The sequence below is a fragment of the Varanus komodoensis genome, unplaced genomic scaffold (genome assembly GCF_004798865.1).
Source record: "Varanus komodoensis strain SLA01 unplaced genomic scaffold, ASM479886v1 scaffold6_4, whole genome shotgun sequence".
NCBI lineage: Eukaryota > Metazoa > Chordata > Lepidosauria > Squamata > Varanidae > Varanus > Varanus komodoensis.
The window spans coordinates 2,127,030-2,148,124 of record NW_025336347.1 but is presented as its reverse complement, the minus strand read 5'-3'; positions in this window follow the sequence as shown (position 1 = coordinate 2,148,124).

Sequence of the window (21,095 nt, the reverse complement as noted above, 5' to 3'; positions counted from 1 at the left end):
TGGTTCTGAATAGATGAGACAGATTTAGCCCCCGAGGTGAACTGTAACCTCACCTCTACTAATGGCAGTGCCCCCTTTAGTACACAGTGCGATGTGAGCATATGTACACCCCCCTCACAAGCAATTGCCATTGTATAGTTCCTTTGACATGGATGAAACAGGAAGGCCTTTCCTTCAACCGATTAGGGCATGTGGCTGCTGTGCAACGTAGTCAATCATGAGCTAGACCTTGGCGCTTCACATGAAACATACAGGCAGAAAGGCTGTAGTTTAGATCCCTCTACTAGCAGTTGAACAAAACCTTCAATGGAGAAGGATTAAACGAGAAAAGGATTAATTGAATGGCTGAACCCAGTGTTAGTGCAAATATGCGATGAAGCAGTGTGGCTTGGCTGGCTGTGGAACAGGTGTGTTGATTGCTGACCCATGTGGTGGGTTGGGCTTGCTCCTTATTGAACCTGGTTCAGTTTTTAAGCGCGACTGTAACAAAGAGTAACGAAATGGGTGTTTTATACAGGAATTAGTCTTGTGTTTTAAAAATCTGTACACACAATCTGTAAGTGATGTATTCAGCCATAGAGCATGAATCCTGTTTTTGATGATGTTGGAATGGCCTTTTGCTGAATGCAACTAGGCAAGCCTTCAAGAAAGTCAGGTCAAACACTGCAGCCCTGCTGATGGAAGCAGTAGATTGGGAGAGGGTGATGTCCCTGTCCCTGCCCATTGGATGGACCCAGGTGGACCAGTCACTGGGAACAGACAAGCAGCTCCTGATCAATAGAGGCAACCTGCCTTCGGGACTGGAGATCACACATAGAGATTAGCAGTCATCAATATGTGATCAATGTATCGGATCCCCTTTTAAAGCCATATAAATTGGTAACCATTACTACATCTCATGGCTTCAAGATCAATAGGATAACTGGGTGCTGTGTGAAGTGCTTCCTTTTAGCAGTCCTGAATCTCTTCCGAATGCCAAACACCTTTTTGGCCACAATGCACTGAACGGGTTTCCTAAGCTTTCCTTTCTCCCTCCCTTCCATGAAGCAACTGAACGTCAAGTGAGATATAGGCTCATCACCTTCACATAATTCCATTAGTACATTGCCAGGACATCATCATATTTTCTAGCAGCATCGATTCAATTCTATTTCCACCTCCACATGGATCAGCGGAGAGCCCAATGTCCTTGATTGTTGTGCATGTACGGCTTGCTCAACAGATGTGGATGCCAAGCTGAGGAATATAATTTTCAGAAAATGTATGGTATCTAAGTGTGTAATTGGCTTCCAGCCTTCAGTGCTCTACTCTGGAGCCTATTCCCTACTCTCCACGTAATCGTTTTAATGACTGTGAAACCACCCATCACCTGCTTTCCAATTGTCCAGTTCCCTGGATTATTGAATTCTATTTGATATTTTAGTATCATCTCTAGAAAAGGTCTGCCCAAACAGCTAGATTTTTTTCCCAGTGACACTAAACTGGAAGGATTTAAAAGGTTCTACCTTTTATCCACTGGCATAAAATGCTTGAAGAGACAACTAGGTATATCTGCTATTTCAAATATTTTTAAAAAATGTAAGAACCATGCACCATGTGATATATTAAGGCATGATCTAGCTTAACTAAAGAATGTGGAAATCCAATTGATGTCATGGCAGAGAAATCTTACTTAATCATTTCATTGAGTCATTGAAGGTCACTGAAATCAATGGGACTTCAAAGTGGTTGACTCTGACTGAAACATGGCCTAATTTGGCTGTCTGATCATATAATGTGTACAGTAATTACTCCCAGGTTATCCCAAGAATTGTAGTATTTTGCTCTTATGAATGCATGTATGTATAAGATTTTCATTTTGATAATAATATATTTCAAGTACCCTGCTTGATTGTTGTGACTCACTTATCCACAGTCCATCTGATCAGAGTCTCCTAAAACAGATGTTTTGAAAGCCAAGATTCAACCACAGTACATGTGAATACTAACAGTGCATAACAACAACGTTATTCCTGGAGTTGGCCAAAGTATGTGGCTTTCATTCAGAAATGAAAGGCTGAAGAGCTTAAAAACATTCATGGCAATCTACAATTAGTGTTTATAATATTGTCCATCTAGAGGTAAACCTCCCTCTAATGGAGCCATTGGAAATATTGACAGGATAAGAGAAGTACTTTCAACATGAAGATGACAAAGCTGCCCTTTCCTGAAATGCCTGGTAGGATCCTTTACATTCTTGCCATGTCATCAAAGAGAAAATGCAGCAAGATGAAGCAAGAGAACTTCAGCAGAACAAAACATGGAAACATGGAACAATATTCTTTCTCCATATATGTGAGTGGGGCTGGGGGCAGGAACCAACAGTGACTGCCTATGGGTAGAGCCCACTGGTGCTTGCTTCCACACAGCCATTCCTACCACGTCCACGTGGACAATGGTGATGTAAAGCTTCTGAGGACAAGCCCTCAGCACAAGTGGAAATGCTCCTTTCTCCAATGGGGAAGTTGGTGGAACTTCCTTATCCGAGTTCTGCTGATCTGAGCCATGCAAGGAATGCCATAATAACACGAACGCACACGTCCCTATGTGCATATACAAAGCACAAAAAGAATCGTGCCACCGTCGTTCTGCTTAAAAAACAATAGAGAATGAGCAAAGTGTGCCAGAATCAGCCTTTGCTTGTGTCTCCATGAAGTGTTCTTTATTGTATTATGTGCCCCAAATGCCAAGACTGACATATTATCCAATAACATGGAAACCAAAGGCAATCCCCATCTTCCGTTCACTACGAAGCTGGATTAGTTTATGAATTATCCTAGGGCTTCATGAATGGAATAGCTAGCACAAAGCAAAATGTTGCCGAATCAGATCCCCTTTCTTTGCTCCTGATGAAATATTATCTCTGCCATGAAATGAGGGAGATATTAAGACACAAGATGCAGCCAACAGGGAGATCTATCAAAGTCTCTCAGCAGCACTCTGCTTGTATTGGCAGCTCATGCAGGGGTTTGCTGGCAGACTGCCATCTTGGTGTGAACTCCTGCCATGTCTCCTGCCACTGGGACCCTTCAGATGCACTGGACTGCAGCTCCTTCATTCCCAGCAAACAGCAGGGTTGGTACAAATCAACACGTTTCTTGTTGCATCAGTGTGGACTGCAGCATGGGGGAAGGGACCTCCAGGTCCTCCTCAAAGGGTGTTATGAGGTACAGAAGTTGGTATTCCAGCATACAGCAGACCAAACCAAACCATCTAGGAGGCAGAACATTGAGATCTGGGAATACTGAGATGTGGGAATCTTGTGGCCTCTGCAGGCTTGGCTTTTGTGGAGCAGGCAATTCCACAAGCAGGAGTTCATGTCTGTTCATGTAAGAAGTCAAGCTTCATTCAGGGGTGGGGGGGGGGGCAAGCAAGGTTTTACTTCATTCTGCCATGCCTAACCTTCCAGAACACTCTGGAAGACCCCCTCCCTTCTATGCCACTCATCCCAGGCACTGTTGAATCCAATCGCATCCATCAGCAGCAGCCAACTTTCTCAGCTCCCTCTACATTAAGTTGCACTCTTTGTGGTAATAATCCAAATGAGAAGGAAGATGTTGGGAGGAAGATCATGCACTGATTTCTTCTTAAAGCTTTGATGCCTCATAAAAAGCAGGTGACAAACTCTCTTTATTTGCAAGCATAATGTTTGGAGTTGGGAAAGAAAATATTGGGGTTCTCCATCAACTGAATCAAAGCATAAAAGTCCAGATCTTTTTCCTTTAGCAACTGGAACTGCAGGAGGTGTGTCTGACTTTTGTTTTTTATTACTTGATTTTCAGTATGGACTCTGTTTCACGGGTGACTTAGAGGCTGTGTTTCCACATCACAGAAAACGATGCCATGCAGCTTCTTGGGATGTGCCTGGGCTTACCCAGGTTACCCAGGGAGAGCGGTTCCACACTCCCTGCTTCCCTCGCCTGGCCTTGTCATGCATCCAGGCAGTTCTTGTGGGTGGAATCCCCACCCTTTCCCTATTCTCGCCTGCAAACCACAGCAGCTTCCTCCTGATAGTCCACTGTGGCCCAGAGGTAGGTTTCCACCTTCCATCTCAAAGTGCACCTGCATGTGTATCGTGCTTCTCAACCCTCCAGAAATTTTAACTAAGAGAACAAACCATTTCACCTTGATTTCCCTCTTCTCCTTCCTTGTATTTTTACACCAAAGGTAAGCAGGCAGATGGACTCATCACTCAGCCGGTGGGAATAAGGTAAACCAAAACATGCCTGTTGCTGGGGCACTAAGTGTGGCAGAGATCAAAAACCAGAAGCAGCTACTTCTATGGTCATTCTTGTCAGGGAAGAGCAATTTCATCATTGCTGTTTCTATACCAGCAATGATAAGATGGTGTACCTGGTCCAAACAACCAGAGAAACCAGAAAATAGTGAAGTGTGGAAACAGACTGTGGGTTCTTCTCATGGTTCCAGAAAACAAATTGTACCATGCAGGAACTCTGGACTGGGATGACACAAAAGACCTACAATGGTAAGATTTCACCTTTGTTTCTCATGCCGTGCTAACCTGTCCAAAGTGTGTGTGTCCATAGCCATTGGGCCCAACTCTGTCTTTCAGAGGCCAAATCCAGTGTTAGTTCTGGTTGGAGTAGATCCAGTGAACTTAATGGGATTTAATTTTGCCTTGCTGTCTTTAGAAGGAGGACTCCTTGCAAGGAAGGGCAGGATATAAATCAAATAAAAATAACAACATTGGCTATAAAGCCATGAATGCGTAACTCACTCTCTCTTTTCTTAATTTTAGCATATAATTATTTCTGTAATATGGAAATCCACAGGTTGACCCAGACCAGCCAAACTGCTATTTCCTAGTATTCCTACAAAAGGGTGGAGTTTTCCCACCAGTTTCCTATGTAGTGTAGAGTTTCTAGAAGTGGTAACTCACAAATTGGTGTTCTCCAAGAGAGCCCCAAAAGCTTTTTCTTTTTACATCAATCTCACACTAGATGATGGTTTATAACACTGTTTTTACTTTTGGTGGGGGTGATGGTGGGGGTTGTCATTTGTGTAGGCATCAAATTTTTCCAGCTTTTACTTTTTAATTATTTTATTAAGATGTCTATTATTTTCTATATGATATACATACAGGTTTCTGTGGTAGCATTCACATTTTAATAGATGGCTTTTCCAGTAGTGCAGTAAATTTGTGGGATGTGTCTGTTTCTGTGCTAAACCAAACAGGAAAAAGGTATTTCATGACCAATTAGCCCTTGATGGAACACTTCTCTGCACGCATACACCTTTTGACAAATGTCCATCTCCCTTGATAAAAAGCTGTGAATCTCATTATAATGATGTTGAACTGTGCAGGAAAGAGGAAGAAACATGTTCGCTAGCTTTGGGATGTGTATCACATTGAAAGTAACACTGTCCAAATGAGTGGCATCTGCATCTGGAAGTCTGACCTGTTGAGAAAAATTAAGGTGATATGCAAAGTTTCAGGTCCCCTATGCACTGTATAGGGGACCTGAAGTCACTGAGGATTCTAGAGGAAAATAATGGTGAACAGTATGAAAAGAGAATGGAAGGGGAATGTTTTTGCTCCATCCAAAATGGCGGTTTTCAACCCATAGGAAAACTAGGCTCAGTTCTAGTTGATTCCATCTTCTGAAGACTGATCCATAAGGAAAAGAAGTGGGCATTTTTGTAATTTCAGCTCACCCTTCTAATTTATTTCTGTTATTATGTTAGCAAAAAATCTACATACAGGAAGAGTAGGAGAAAAAAACTGTCAAGGTTCTTTAAAGACTTTTAAATGGTTGAAGCTAATCTGAGATGGTTTGGGACAACATTTCCCAAGCTGGTACTTAATATCTGCTGAGAATGATGGGAGATGCATTTGGGCTACATTAATATTTGAACTAAGATCATGGCATCCGGCCCTCTCACTTCCTGGCAAATAGATGGGGAAGAAATGGAGGTAGTGACAGATTTTATTTTCCTGGGCTCCAAGATCACCACAGACAGGGACTGCAGCCAAGAAATTAAAAGATGCTTGCACCTGGGGAGGAAAGCTATGGCAAATCTAGACAGCATACTAAAAAGCAGAGACATCATCTTGCCAACAAAAGTGCGTTTAGTCAAGGCTATGGTTTTCCCACTTGCGATGTATGGCTGTGAAAGTTGGACCATAAGGAAGGCTGAGCACCAAAGGATTGAGGCCTTTGAATTGTGGTGCTGGATGAGACTCCTGTGAGTTCCTTGGACCACAAGGCGATCAAACTGCTCAGTCCTAAAGGGGATCAACCCTGACTGCTCTTTAGAAGGCCAGATCCTGAAGATGAAACTCAAATACTTTGGCCACCTAATGAGAAGGAAGGACTCCCTGGAGAAGAGCCTGATGCTGGGAACAATAGATGGCAAAAGAAGAAGGGGAAGGCAGAGAATGAGGTGGCTGGATGGAGTCACTGAAGCAGCCGGTGTGAGCTGAAGTGGACTCCAGGGGATGGTGGAGGACAGGAAGTCCTGGAGGAATGTTGTCCATGGGGTCGCAATGGGTTGGACACGACTCCACGACTAACAACAACAACACTAACAACAACAACAACAGTATTTGAACACTGATGGAGGGAGATCCCATCAAGGAAAAAATCATCAAAAGGTTAGTTTGTTCTCAGCGTGTTTAAAGATGCCATAGTAGGGGTTATCCAAGGTGCAGAGCTGTATATTTCCCTTGGATACCTTCAGAGAATGCCTCCTGCCATCTAGATGGAACCATATAAGTTTCACTTCCTAACTTGGGCTTCTTGTTGAAAATGCATGTTCCATTCCATCCAGCTTTTGGTGTGCCTTGTACAATCAAGTAAAGCCTCTTTTGTCACTCAGCTGACTCCCTTTGCCAGCAATCTACACTCACAGTCCAGTGGTGGAAGGCTCATTTAGGAAGAGGCAGAACCTTGCAAGGTTCTTGGTAGCTTTTCTTGCCCCTACTCTTGCCAAAGAAGTAGACATAAATCCTCAAAACCAAGGAAACAAATTTGTATAAAATATTCACATAATTTACATGTATAGATGCAAATTTAACATGATTACTATAGTATAAGAAGAAAATGTCTATCTCACCATAGCGTGGAAGACTGTGCCAGGGGTCCTATGTGTTTGCTCAGTATGCTGGCCAAGCTCTGTTGATGAGCAACTTCAAGGTTCAAGCCATCCCTCTGATGGGTCTTTACTTTGATACAGAACTTTGATACAGACTAAAGAATCCTTGAAATAGGAACATTTTGCAAAATAGAGGAAAAGCCTCTGGCAGCAATTTGAATAGTTGACCACCCTATATCTGGTTGTTTGCCTGCCTCAAAATCACGAAGAGGATTTAACTCAGAGAGGAGCTTCCAAACACTTTACTGAAGTTTTGTAAAAATCAGAGTAACTTGAATGTGGAAACTCTCCCAGAATCATAAACATTCCCCATTTATCCAATCCTTACATTTAACCACAGCCGTGACACTTCACTTGACACGATGTTGCTGCTCTGAATCCACGAGTCACGAGTTTGACAAATGGCGAGACGTCACGTGGCTTGGCTTCCATGAATAATTTTCTGGGCAAATTCCTTTTCTGTGGAGTATGACTCTCTTCTATATTTCTTATGAGAACTTTGATGGTTCTCTCATACTATAATAACCTTTTTTTGTGAGTTCGATCACTTTCCTGTTTCCTTCCTTTTGTATTGAGTTTCTTCTTTCATTGCTCTTCCCTTTTATTAATATTTTAGTAGACAATGCAAGTCTAAGTTTAGTGGGACTTTCATTTTCTTTCACACATCCTGTGTAGACCCCGTGGGATGAGAAGAGGATGTTTGTAATCCTTAAGAAAGCATTTTTCTATAAAGTAACATGATTTGTTCCCTGTCCTGATGTACACCTTCACTTGGTGAGGATGTCTGGAGTGTCAGAGAAGGACAGACAGTCTTGCAAAGCTGGTCTCCTAGCAGGGTCACCCATGGTGGAATGGCCACTAAACCAGGAAACTCCAGACTTAAGAGGCATCCACCCTCTTTAGAGCTAACAGTCTCATCAGCAGAAGCAAATGGAGATCTCTAAAGATGATGAGAGCAGCGAAACTCCTAAAGGGGCAGCAATGGGAGTTGAAGGCATCTCTGGTGGGGGCTCTTTCACAGACAAAGATGGTTGTCCTCAAGCTAACTCTGGTTAGTATTGTGCAGAAGAAGTTCTAAATATTTCTTCCCTTGTAAAGCTTGTGGTGTAACAACCCAAAATGAAGTGACAACACTGGTCCAAAGGATACTCTGCGCCGGTATTTGACAGCTGCCTCCAGTCCTATAGGAATGGGCAAGAACACACTTAGTATAGCCTGCAGCATTGTTCCTCTTTTGGAAACTACTTATTTCAAACAAGGAGTGATATGTAAATATTCCTAATAAATATATAAAAACCCAGAGAAGTTGATCTCACAGCAAATTGGTTAATTAAGATTGTCATCTGAGATCCTTCTCAGAGAGCTCTCTCTGAAGGAAACAAAGGGGGTGGTAATGAGGAGAAGGGTCTTTTTGGCAGTGACACACTGACTTTGGAATCAGATCCCCAAAGAAGCTTGCCTGGGGCCCTCCCTTTATTCTTTTCCACACCAGACAAAGATCTTTTTATTTATTCACTATTTTAATAGTTAAAGTAATTTTAAGAAATCGTATGTATTGCACTTTGTGCCCTTGGTTTAAATGAATTGAAGTAATTGTGTGATTTTACTGTGTTTTTTCCTGCATTTTTTTCTGTGATTTTATTGTTCGTTTGTTGGTGTAGTAGAAGGCCAATTGAATATATGACCAATTCAATACTATATTCTATATTTTGTAACCTGCCCAGAGAATCATTTTGGCTAATGGGTGGGATAAAAATTTAATAAATAAGTCATTATTACAAATAATAAACAAGCAAACAAATAAATCTTTATTATAAATAATAAATAGGACAAGTCTCTTTGTTTTTTATAGGAGTGTTTAGAAAATGCTCTTCTTTGTGCTATTTCTGGTGCAGATATGTGAATGTTCACTGATCAGGCTATTTGATCGCCTTTTCAGAATCTGAGATAGCACAGAATGTTCTTTGTGCCCCACACAAATAGTTCCTGACACCAGCATCTTTCAGTAGTGAAATATTACACCTAATTTCTTGCCAACAGAAATAGCAATGAACGAGCTTCACAGTGCAACGAGAGAGGAGCAGCTTCATAACACTCTGTATTTTGACCCCAGTGCTGTTTTGATAGAAGAAATTATTCTGTCCCTGAAGCGCACATGTGATCTGGCAACTGCATAGAATCTGACTATCTTACACATGACCCAGGCAGTATTTTAATCATGCAAGATCTGAGAACATGCAGTCACAGACTGTGCCTTATACCAGGTTGGTCTGTCCAGCTCGGTATCATTTGCACTGATTGGCTGAGGCTCTTCTGTGTGTCCTTGTCCTGTATGGGCATGCCAGGAATGGTACAGGGACCCTTTACATGCAATGCACATGCTTGACTCCTGAGTAGACTGGTACCTCGTTGTTCTGATAGCCTCCCCATTGATGTTTATCCATCCAAAGCAAGAAATGGAGTGTAGATTGTATCTAGAAGTACATCAGATTCAGTGGAACTTCAAGCTGAAGTGGTTCATTCCAGGTAACCACGATGCTATGTGGAATAGCAAGAATTCCTTCAGTGTGGCCAAAACTGAGTCTGAAACTTACTAAAAAGTTTGTGAGTATTTCAGCTTCTTTTGAACAGCAGCACAATATACCGTATTTTTCGCTCTATAAGACGCACCTCACCATAAGACGCACCTAGTTTTTAGAGGAGGGATTCATGGAAAACTTCCTGATAATCACAGGCACATTTCCCATCACTTCCCCATGGGCTTCATTAAAAGACGGGTTGCCATTTGAAAACACACACCGACCTGTGATTAACAGCTCTCACCTGCACCAGAGGAGGGGGGTGGAGCAGGGCACGCTGAGCGTGTGCCAGCCAGGTGTGGTGCAGCCGGGCCGGCAGCATGCCAGCGGTGGTCTTCCAGGCAGTGGCAGGTCTTCCCGGATGGTGGGGGTGAGCAATCCGTCTCTCCGTGCGGCCATCGGGTTAAAGCCCGCAGCTTCTCCTCCTCCACGGCAGGTCTTCCTGGGCGGTGGGGGTGAGCAGTCCGTCTCTCTGTGTGGCCGGCAGGTTAAAGCCTGTGGCTCCTCCTCCTTCGCACCGCTCCCCCTGAGTGGCACAGCTCTCACCTGCGCCGGGGGGGGGGCATGTAGCAGCACGCGTCGCGTGTGTGCCGGCCAGGTGGTGCCACGTGGTGCAGGTGGCCGGCAGCATCACGGGCATCGGGCACACACACATTTGCTCTATGAGACGCACAGACATTTCCCCTTACTTTTGAGGGGGGGAAAAGTGTGTCTTATAGAGTGAAAAATACAGTAGATGCTGTTTCTCCAAAACTTCATTAGTTCAGTTTATTTTTTTCATAAATAGAAAATAGCATGGGTTGAAGAAAAAGAAACAGACAGGTCAACTTTTTATCACAGGATGAGTTTTACCAGGTCTTCCCATTCACAGAGCAAGCAGGAAGGAAAGCTGGATCTAAAACATAAATCTTTGCTAGCATGTTTTGAACTCAAACTACATGTAGATTTTAGCAAATGGCTCTAACAGTGTTGGAAAACATCTTCATTTGGAGTGAATTCCCAGCACCCTTTGCAAATAGTGTATCCGGTCGGTGGACACATGACAAGCACGATCAAGCCAAGCTCCTTTGTGTATACTAATAGCGATGCCTCTCTCTGTCTTTGAGTGCTGCTGGTGTTGCCAAAGGAGGTGTGAACGGCCACAGGGAAACTCTGAGCTTTGCAGAAGTACTTGGACAGAATCCAAATGGAGCCCAGTGCTAACTCTTGGTGTTAAATGATCAGGGAATGTGGGAACAAGAAATAAAAAGGAGCGGAATACAGTGTCCTTGGACTAGACAGTGAACAGGGACACTCTGGACTGAATATTAGTTGCCAGTCATTCTGATGAAGTTCTAAAGTACACCTTGATTTGCAAGGATTACCCCGTGTACTTCAGTGTTTTGACTCCTAGAGCACAGATAGAGAAAGCACAGCTGAAAAGGAAGGGTTGATTTTTTGAACAAAGGATGAATTAATATAGCAGCAAAGATGCATTCCTGATAAGGAGAAATGGGAAACTTCTGAGTTCTAATTGTAAAAGTGCTGTCCAAATCAATCAGGTATTTAGCAAGGCTCGCTTATTGCCTTTCTCTCACTCACCGATGCTTTACTCCCTTTCTTTGGTCAATGCAACAATTCAATATGATGAGAATCCCGAAAGTCAAAGGAAGGGGGTGCAAACAAATGAATTAAACCAGTATATATTAACCCTAATTGTACAATGCACAAAATGTTTTGATGAGATAAGCAGTCGTGGGTAAAATGGGATTATTTCCCATGCTTTCCTCTACCCACCCTCAAAATGTCCCTCCTCAGTAATGATTTTGCTGAACCTTATAATCATTATTCTTCTGCCAAGTCCTATCACAAGTTTTTTTCAGCCTTTTAGGTGCAGCATCAAGAATTATTGAGCCAATGAATCACCCAGACTTGGGTGTTGGTTGCTGTTGAAGCATTGCTAGCAAAAGCTGGATGCTAGTGAGGCGGAAGGCAAATGGATTTGTTTTCACCAAGCACTCTCCAGATGAGGGATGAAAAGCCTGGGCATGGATGATATAAATAGTATTATTTTTCTGACAGGAAATCAAATTTGTTCAACATGGTGGGAAGAAATATTTTGTGGCTCTTTTTTTGTGGTAGCCCTCTCATTTTGTGTGATATACGGTGGAAATGTAATACTTAAGATCTGCATAGATCATTATTTAATTTCTTTTAACAACAAACACATACCCAGAAAAAGAGAGAGATAGAGAGAGAATGGGAAAGAGAGAGAGAGCAATTAAATTGTGCCTATATTTCAAGTGTTGAATTTTACAACAGAATTATATATACTTGGTTCCAGAGTACATTGATCAAGGATGATATCCTGAATCACTACACATCTTTCCCTTTCCTTCCTTTTTCCTTTCTTGGGAAATTTCCAAAATAGGTTAGTCATCTAACTTTTTGAATGATCGTGGATTATTTTGAGGGTGACCTGGACACTTCTTTAGCGGCCAAGGAGTACCATATGGCACACCCGACCTTACTGTCTGAACCTGGCGAAGCCATGCGCTGTGGTGAAGCTGGATGCTTTGATCTGATTGTGAAGCCATTGGCAAATCCTCATAATTAGTGCAGGCAGCTTTGTAATATTTGTGGTGTTCCTATCATACTACTAGCAACTGCAAACAGGATTTGTGTTACTTGGTTTAATTTGGGTGGTGGGAGGGTGAGGGCAATATTCCTGTTCATATTTTTCAGGAGTGCACATGTTGATGCTGATAAGTCTTTGCTCGTGTGATAGAAATGCATAAGGCAGATGAATTCACCTATTGTATAGTCTGTCTCTTGCAGAATCCTCTCCCCACCCCAAAATGCCTTCTACTAAGGATCCTGATTTCTTATTTCTTGCTGCTGTGAGGGCAAAAGCCAGGCTGCACAGTTTATCCAGTGTAATTTTTATTATCACATTCACCAGAATCAATTTCCATTCCAAAGTGGCATGTTCGCTCCAGTGGTGTCATTAAATAGTTTTTGAGAGGGGGTAATAAAAGATTGAGATTACATCTCTCACAGAAGAAATAGCAAAGCAAATGGGGCAATCTAATGGTGGCAGGAACAGAAGTGAGTACACTGATTTTTTTATGGCTATATCCTATTACACAGAGATGTCAATAATCATCAATGAGCTCCTGTGAAGAGGTATAATGATATTTTAACCAATAAAGTGATCCACACAGTGGTGCCAAAAAGGGCCAGAGGGTAAAGGGAAAAGAAAGGCCAAATCTGATTAATGCAGCTCAGAAATATTTACCATATTAATAATGTCTACAAATTCAACTGTCCCATCTATGTCTTATTCCTAAATACCAGGATTAGATATAATCTCTCCCTGGTAACTCCTTCATCCCTCTTCTATGACACTTGAGTGTATAATTGTACACAAGGATTCTCTGTTTGTCTCCTCTGTCTCTCTATTTTAATTTCCAACAGTTCTCCTTTCTGAAGATTCAGGAAACAAACCCCCTTTATGTTCACATTCAGGGTTAGATATGTTTGAAGGAGCATTCCTTTGTGTAAGAGAACTATAGGTAAATGTGTCCAATACTACTGGGGGCTGTTCGTTCCTGATGGAAAGTTCTATCAATCTTAGACTCAGAGATATTGAAACTGACTCCATGGAGCATGTGGTTCAGCCTGCCCAAGCAGGGATCCTCCAGATATTTTGAACTTCAACTCCTATCAGCCACAGGCAGTAGGGCCAATAGTCCAGAATACTGGGCTTGCAGTTCAAAACATCTGGAGGAAACCAGGTTGGGGACGTTGGATTTCAGAGGTATGGAGAAGATACCATAGCAGAAAACTAGCACACATGTTGAGGGTTTCCTTTCACATTCTAGCTTTCCGGTTCACTTTATCCTCCACTTTGATACCATCCTGATGTTTTGAACAATAACTCCTAGTGTTCCTGACTGTTGGGCAGACTTGCTAGGGCTGAGGGGAAGTGAAGTAGAAAACACTAGGGGTTGGCTCCAGGTTTGTAGTGGAGCCAATGGTGTTTGTGGGCATGGTGTTTGGGTGGTGCAAATCAGGTCAGGTCACAAATGTGAACCCAACTTCTCCCCAGTCCTATTTTACACACAGCAGCTTTACCATGAGACATCAGCCAAGTTGAGCTGTTTTAAAAGTGGCCTTCCACCTGGCAATATATTGAAACTGATGTTTACCTTGAATGTTCTGTTTACTTTTCTCTCCTTTCAGCTTTAATTTCTAGCACATCAAATGGTTTCTCCAGGGCTTCTTGGGTTCGGAAGTAAAAGACTGCTCACTCCCTGCTCTCTCTCCCTAGCCCATCTGTAATGCTACATAACGAAGATAAGTAAATAATATTATGCCTGAGTATTTTTTTTCAAGACACTCAGAGACACAAACATTCTTGTAAGCATACAAATTGTGCTTTTGTTTGGTGTTTACAGAACATATGCATAATTCACAAGTTTCAGAGCTCTGCATCTCCCAACATGAAGCTGGGACTAATCGGACTACAGAAAGAGCAGATGGTTATCCAGTTTACTAAGCACAGCACACTGGTGGGGAAGTTAAGAAAGACAACATATTGTGACAGTTCCATGGAATGCTGCTGTCTAAATTTGAAAAGATGTGCTACCTTGAAATGTTTCAGGAGAAAATACATCCTTTAAAAACTCTAGAAGCATACATAGTGCTTTGTTGTCACGCCACTTTTACAGTGCTGTTTTGAGCAGCAGAAAAGTGGAATTGAATTGTTAATGCTTTTAGGCAATAAAAAAGGCAAACAATTGTTCAAGAATCCATAATGAGGGATCTAGTCATTGTGAACATCATCAACATCCCAAATGGAGTCTCATCAGGAGTGACAGGATATGAATACATTTTTAAAATATCCTTCATTTGCAGTAATGACACCCTGGCCTGGATAAGACTTAATGAAATCTATGACTTCCCACTACATGATAGTTGTAGCAAGCTTCAGATCTGAATGCTTACCACTCCTCCTCTTCTCCTCTTTTATCTCAAGAGGAAGCAGTCAGAATCCTTTATCTCCTATTTTAAACTCACCACAGTCCTCATAAAATTAGAACTTGGCAAACCAAGTTTGTTTGAGCTGTACTTAAGGGGGATAACAAGGTCAGATCCTGGTTTCAGATCCTGGTTTGTTCCCTAATAGAGTCAGGAAGTCACAGGAAACTGGTGTGTGCTTTGCCAGTTTTAATTCAGGAGCAAAACTTCTGATGCCACATCAGAGAGTATGAGAAGAAGGAAGTGCGCCAGCCCCAGGCATACTGTGACTCACTCAAGTAGCAAGAAACTCTGGGTCCCCAAGACATCTCAGAAGGGACAAAGGCATGCTTTGTTGCTCATCTCTGGGTGCAAACATCAAACATTATCAGATTTTGCCATCATACACTGTGAAAAAATTGTTTTCAGCAGGTTTTCATAAAGTTAGGAATACATAAAGTATTTGGTTTAGTAATTGAAACATAGAAACATAGAAACAGAGCGAGTCAGAAGGGGCCTCCCAGGCCATCTAGTCTCCAGCTGGCTCTGCTCATGACATGCCCACCATGTGCACATCCAGCCTATCCTTGAACACCCACACCGATGGGGCCTCAACGACTTCTCGTGGAAGCCCATTCCACACCCTCGGGGTCCTAACTGTCAGGAAGTGCTTCCTGGCATCCAAATGGAACCTTGGCTCCCTGAGCTTTGCTCCACTGGAGCGCGTCCTGCCTTCCTCTGCAGGGGAGAACAGGTCTCTACCCACCTCCGTGTGACATCCCCTCACATACCTGTATGTCGCCAACAGATCCCCTCTGAATCTCCTCTTCTCCAGGCTGAAGAGACCTAGTTTCCTCAGTCTTACCTCATATGGCCTCCCCTGCAAACCTGCCACCATCCTTGTGGCCCTACACTGCACTGACTCTAACCTGGCTATATCATTCCTGTAATGAAGTGCCCAAAACTTAGCACAATACTCAAGTTGCAGGCGCACCAGAGCCGTATAGAGTGGTAGTAATACTCTCTCAATCTAGAAGCCACACTTCTAGCTATGCAACCAAGGGTGGCGTTCGCCCTCTTGACCACCGCATCACACTGCTGACTCATGTTTAGCCTGCAGTCAACCGGTACCCCAAGGTCCCTTTCACAAGTGCTGCTCTCCAGCCACTTGTCACCTAACCTGTACTTATGACACTCATTCCTATGCCCCAAGGGCAAGACCTTGCACTTATCCACATTGAACGCCATCCTGTTGTCTCCTGCCCACTTCCATAGTCTGCCCAGATCCTTTTGGACCTGGAGTACCTGCTCCTCAGTTGTGGCCACTGCCCCAGTTTTAGTATCATCTGCGAATTTGATCAGCAGACTGTTCACCCCTTCTTCCATGTCATTGATGAAAAGATTAAACAGGATTGGCCCCAGGACAGTCAAGGTAATTAAAAACAATAATTTAATCAAACTTTACCTATATACTAAAAAGGACTGACTTGGTGGTAACTTGGTGCTTAGTGGATGGATGGATGAAAAGATAGACCTCCCCCCACAAAATATAAGAGCAAATTTCATACTGGGAATCAATGAGAGAGGGACTGAAAATGAAATTGCCAATATCATAATGCCCTTATACAAATCAATGGTGCAATTACATTTATTATTATTAATAATAATAACAATAATAATAATTTCATTTTATACTGACCCATATCCAGTTTTCTTCAGTTCATCTAAAAATACTATTGCAGAAGAAAGGAAAGAAAAAGGGAAACAAAAATGAGCAAGAAACCCAATCATGTTTTTAAGATTTTCATCTTTTTTAAACCACCTGAAAAGGTTTGCCTATTGGATAGCATATAAATGTAATGACTAACTAACTAATTAAATCCTATGATTAAAGATTGCATTATTTCTGGCTTTTTGACTTGGAGAAAAATGCAAATCAAGGGGTGAACACTGTACACAGCTTAGTGTAAAGAAAATGGATTGGGGATGTTTATTACTCTTTTTCATATTATTAGAACCCAGGGTCTAATGATGCTGAATGATGGGACATTCAGACACTCAGGAAGTACTTGTTCACATAACTCATAGTCATTTCCAGGTCCTTGGGAACTGCTAGGTTCTTATTACACTAGCAATTCCTGTCAGCATGTGAGCAGTATTGAATTGGCTACTGACCTTCGAACAATAAAAGAAAACCCAAGCGAATACAATTTTAATTCAATAACATGCAGCAATAATAAAAACTTTGCCATGGCAGCAAATGAAACTTCAGCAAGCTTGCTGGAGCAAACTAACTCTGTGCTGCTTCTGGAAATGCAGTGGCAGAAAGATCACATCACCTTTGTAGAACACTCCAAAATGGTCATCAAGATGCCCCCACCCCCAGAGAGTCTTCTAGTGCACCAATTGATGTGTGTTCAGTGTATTTCTCGCATTATGTCAATTCATATGCTGATAAGGAAGTTCCTCTGAAGTAAAAACAATGTTTGGGCGGTATATTGGCCTAAGTCGCCAGCACTTCCACATTTCAGTTCAATCAGCCATAGGCGTGGTGATCATTGGTGATCAGGTTTCCACTGCCCTTACCAAACCAAGAAACATTTAGAAGCAGCCCTGAATTTTCAGTAGGAAGAGATTTAAACAAACTTTCATAAAATCTGGCCAATGCCAGAAAAACACTTGCCTTGTATAGTAGGTTAAGGATTATCTCAACACTGATGAAGTTTCCTCTAGTAGAACTACTCCAAGCTAGTAATCCATACCAAGTTATTAGTGACCTGCAACAGCAGGGGGGTGGACCAGATGACCTTCTTGGACCCTTTCAGCTCTACCATTCAATGATTTTGTGATGAGTTGCAGAGACTGAATTGGTCCAAATTATAGCAATATGCCAACAAATATAAAAACAAAACAATGGCCCACAGACTGGAAACTTTCAGTATACATTCCAGTCCCAAAGAGAAGAAAAACTAGAGTGCACAACAGAAGACCTTTGCACTGATTTCTCATGGAAATAAAGTGATATGCAAGGTGTTGTAACAAATATTATATTATTCTGTATGGAGTGAGAAATGCCTGATGTTCCAGCTGGATTCTGAAAAGGAAGGGACACTCAAGATCATGTAGCAAATGTACATTGGCTAACAGAGTGCATCAAAGAATTTCAGAAAATTAGTTTATGCATTATATCCTATAGCAAAGTAGATCATGAGAGGCTATGGATGGTCCTGAAGGAAATGGATGCGCCTCAGCACTTGATTGTCATGATGCATAACGTAGCATGAAAAGATGCTACAGTATGGACTGAATACAAAGAAACAGAATGGCTTCTCACAGGCAAAGATGTCAGACAAAGATGCACTTTATCTCCCTATCTGTTCAATCTGTATGCAGAAAATATCATTAAAAAGCTGGATCTGAGGTAGGATGAAAATTGGAGGAAGACACGTCACTAATTTAAGCTATGCAGATTATTATTCTTCATTACATTACATTTCTATATCTCCATTTGCCAAAGCTGTCTTGGTAGTTCATTATATTAAGTCACCCATCCAGATTTCGTCCAAACCCGACCCTGCTTAGCTTCCAAGATTAGGCAGGATCAGGTAATTTAAGCTGTATGGAAGTAAGCTACTAGATGATAGCACATCAATGGCAGAAAGTACCAGTGAATTAAAACAAGTCCTTAGGCAAGTAAAAAAGCAGGTCAGCAGCTGAATATTAAGAAAACAAAAATCAAGACTGCATAAGAATAACAAAACTTTATTGTCAACATTGAAGAAATTGAAATTGTGAAAGATTTTATATACCTTGGTTCAATCATCAATTCAAGAGGAGAACAAGGCCAGGAAATTCAAAGAAGACTAAGATTTGGAAGTGCAGTAATGGAGGAACTGGAAAACATCACCAAGTGTAAGGATATTTCACTGAAGGCCAAGGCCAAGATCATCCACACTATTGTATGAATGTGGCAGCTGAAGAGTAAAGAGAGTTGACAGGGGTAAAAATGGATTTGTTCAAAACCTGGTGCTGGAGGACAGCTTTGCAAATATCCTGGACAGAAAGACAAACAAGTTGGTCCTAGATCAAATCAATTCAGATTTCTCCCTAGAAGAAAAAATGACACAACTGAAGTTGCCATACTATATGCATATCCTGAGAAGGCAAGATGCACTGGAGAAGAAAGTCATGCCAGGGAAAGTTGAAGGCCAAAGAGGGAGAAGAGGAAGGGCAACTCGAAGCTGTCACATGAAGGAAACCACAGCTTTGCATTTACAAAAGCCGAGCAGGGCTGTTAAAGGACAAGCCATCTTGGAAGGGATTCATTTATAGTTGCTGTAAGTCAAAGATGACTCGACTGAATACAAGAAGAAAAAGAAAACATACCAAGTTGAGTCCAAGGCCCATTTTTGTTTGTTTTACCAACAATACCACATGCATTGGAATATTTGAAAATACTTTTTTACTTTGATCAAAGGAACAATGACTTTTTCTTTCCTACTGTTTTCTTTGCATTCTTTCCCAACTCTCCCCGCATTTGTGTCCTTCCCTCCCATTCAGTCTCATCATCATTGTTCAGCAGGCATCACGAGTTGGCATTATTTCTTTGCTGTATGACTGCAAGGCAGTTTCAGTCATGCATCCTTGTTTGCTCATATTTCTCACTGTAAACCCTCAGAACACAGGAATGTGCCTTGTACTCAGACCCTTGGCTCATCTATCCCAGAATGGTCCAGGTTGGCTGGCCGTGGCTCTCCAGATTTTCCATGCCTACCTGGAGATGTAAGGCCCTGAACCCAAGACTTTCTCCATCCAGACATGTGCTGTAATTCTGAGACACACCACTTCCTGAGCTTAGGTCCCTCCATTGACTGAATGTGCATTTGATTGACTGCCTATTTGTCAAACATCTGCATATTGATATGGTAAGTGAAGTACTCCTACAGAATAATGATCTGTTCCCAGTACACCCACCTGCTATGCCAGAGCTAACGGCAATTTAACACCATCCAGGGCTGAACTTTTTGTGAGAGGCAGACAGATTTCAAATAGGACATTTTCTCTGGTTTGAATTCTAATGCAGGAGAGAAATCTCAGAGGAAACAAACAAAAGCACAACACATAATGTTCCTGTGGTCCTGTGTTGGAGTATGTCTTCCATATTCATTTGTATCATTAATGTGTGCTCCAAATTCTTTTTCTGGGTACAAGTTACAGCTTTTAGATGCTCCCCCTTGAAAGCTCAGAACTCCTGATTTCAAAATAAATGCTTTGCTTTCCTTTCTGCCACAGGGAGGTAGAGCATTGATGCTCCTGGCTAGCTTAAGGTTTACTAACATCTGACATTTAAAGTTACCTTCTGGTAAATTGCTCACTGTCTGTCATTTGCAATTAAGCCAACAGACAATTCTCCAACATCCTGAATGATCCAACAAAGAAGAACTTCCACTTTCATCTTTGTAAAGAAAACAGAATCCACTCTCAGGCCAAATTTGTCTAATGTAGAATACTGAAAGAGTAGGAATCCCACAAACTGTTCCACATTGTTTACATTAGCATTTAAATTTTGGTTCCCATTCTCCATGAGTCTGTTCATGTCCCCATTGGGAACATGGCTTATGGAAGCCAACAAAAGTTAGTACAGTCAAAGCTATAGTTTTCCCAGTTGCAATGTAAAGCTGTGAGAGTTGGACAATAAGGAAGGCTGAGCACTGAAGAACAGAAACCTTTAAACTGTGGTGCTGGAGAAGACTCCTGAGAGTCCCTTGGACTGCAAGGAGATCAAATCAATCAATCTTAAAGGAAATCAACCCTGACTGCTTTCTAGAAGGCCAGTTCCTGAAGATGAAACTCAAATACTTTGGCCTCCTAATGAGAAGGAAGAACTCCCTGGAGAAGACCCTAATGCTGGGAAGAATTGATAGCAAAAGGAGAAGGGGATGGCAGAGGATGAGGTGGCTAGATGGATTCACTGGGGCATTGGGTGTGGGCTTGGGTGGACTCTGAGGGATGGTGGAGGACTGGAGAGCCTGGAGGAATGTTGTTCATGGGGTCACGATGGGTTGGGCACGACTTTGTGACAAAACAAACAAACAAAGAAACAAAGAACTCTGCTATGCATGAAGTACATCCTACCTGAAGCAGCAACCTATCAAGGGCTACTGGTGAATTGGCTTCATAATTATAGCATAATTGTGTCACCAAAGTTGTAATAATAGAAGCATGCACCTATCATAAACATAGAGAATAGAGTGTAAAATTCTGGACTTGTATGTATGAATGGACAGGTCAGTTTAAGATGTATTCAGTAATAAATGTGTTCTGTCTAGCATCAGCCTGATTCTTCTTTTCTTTAAACAT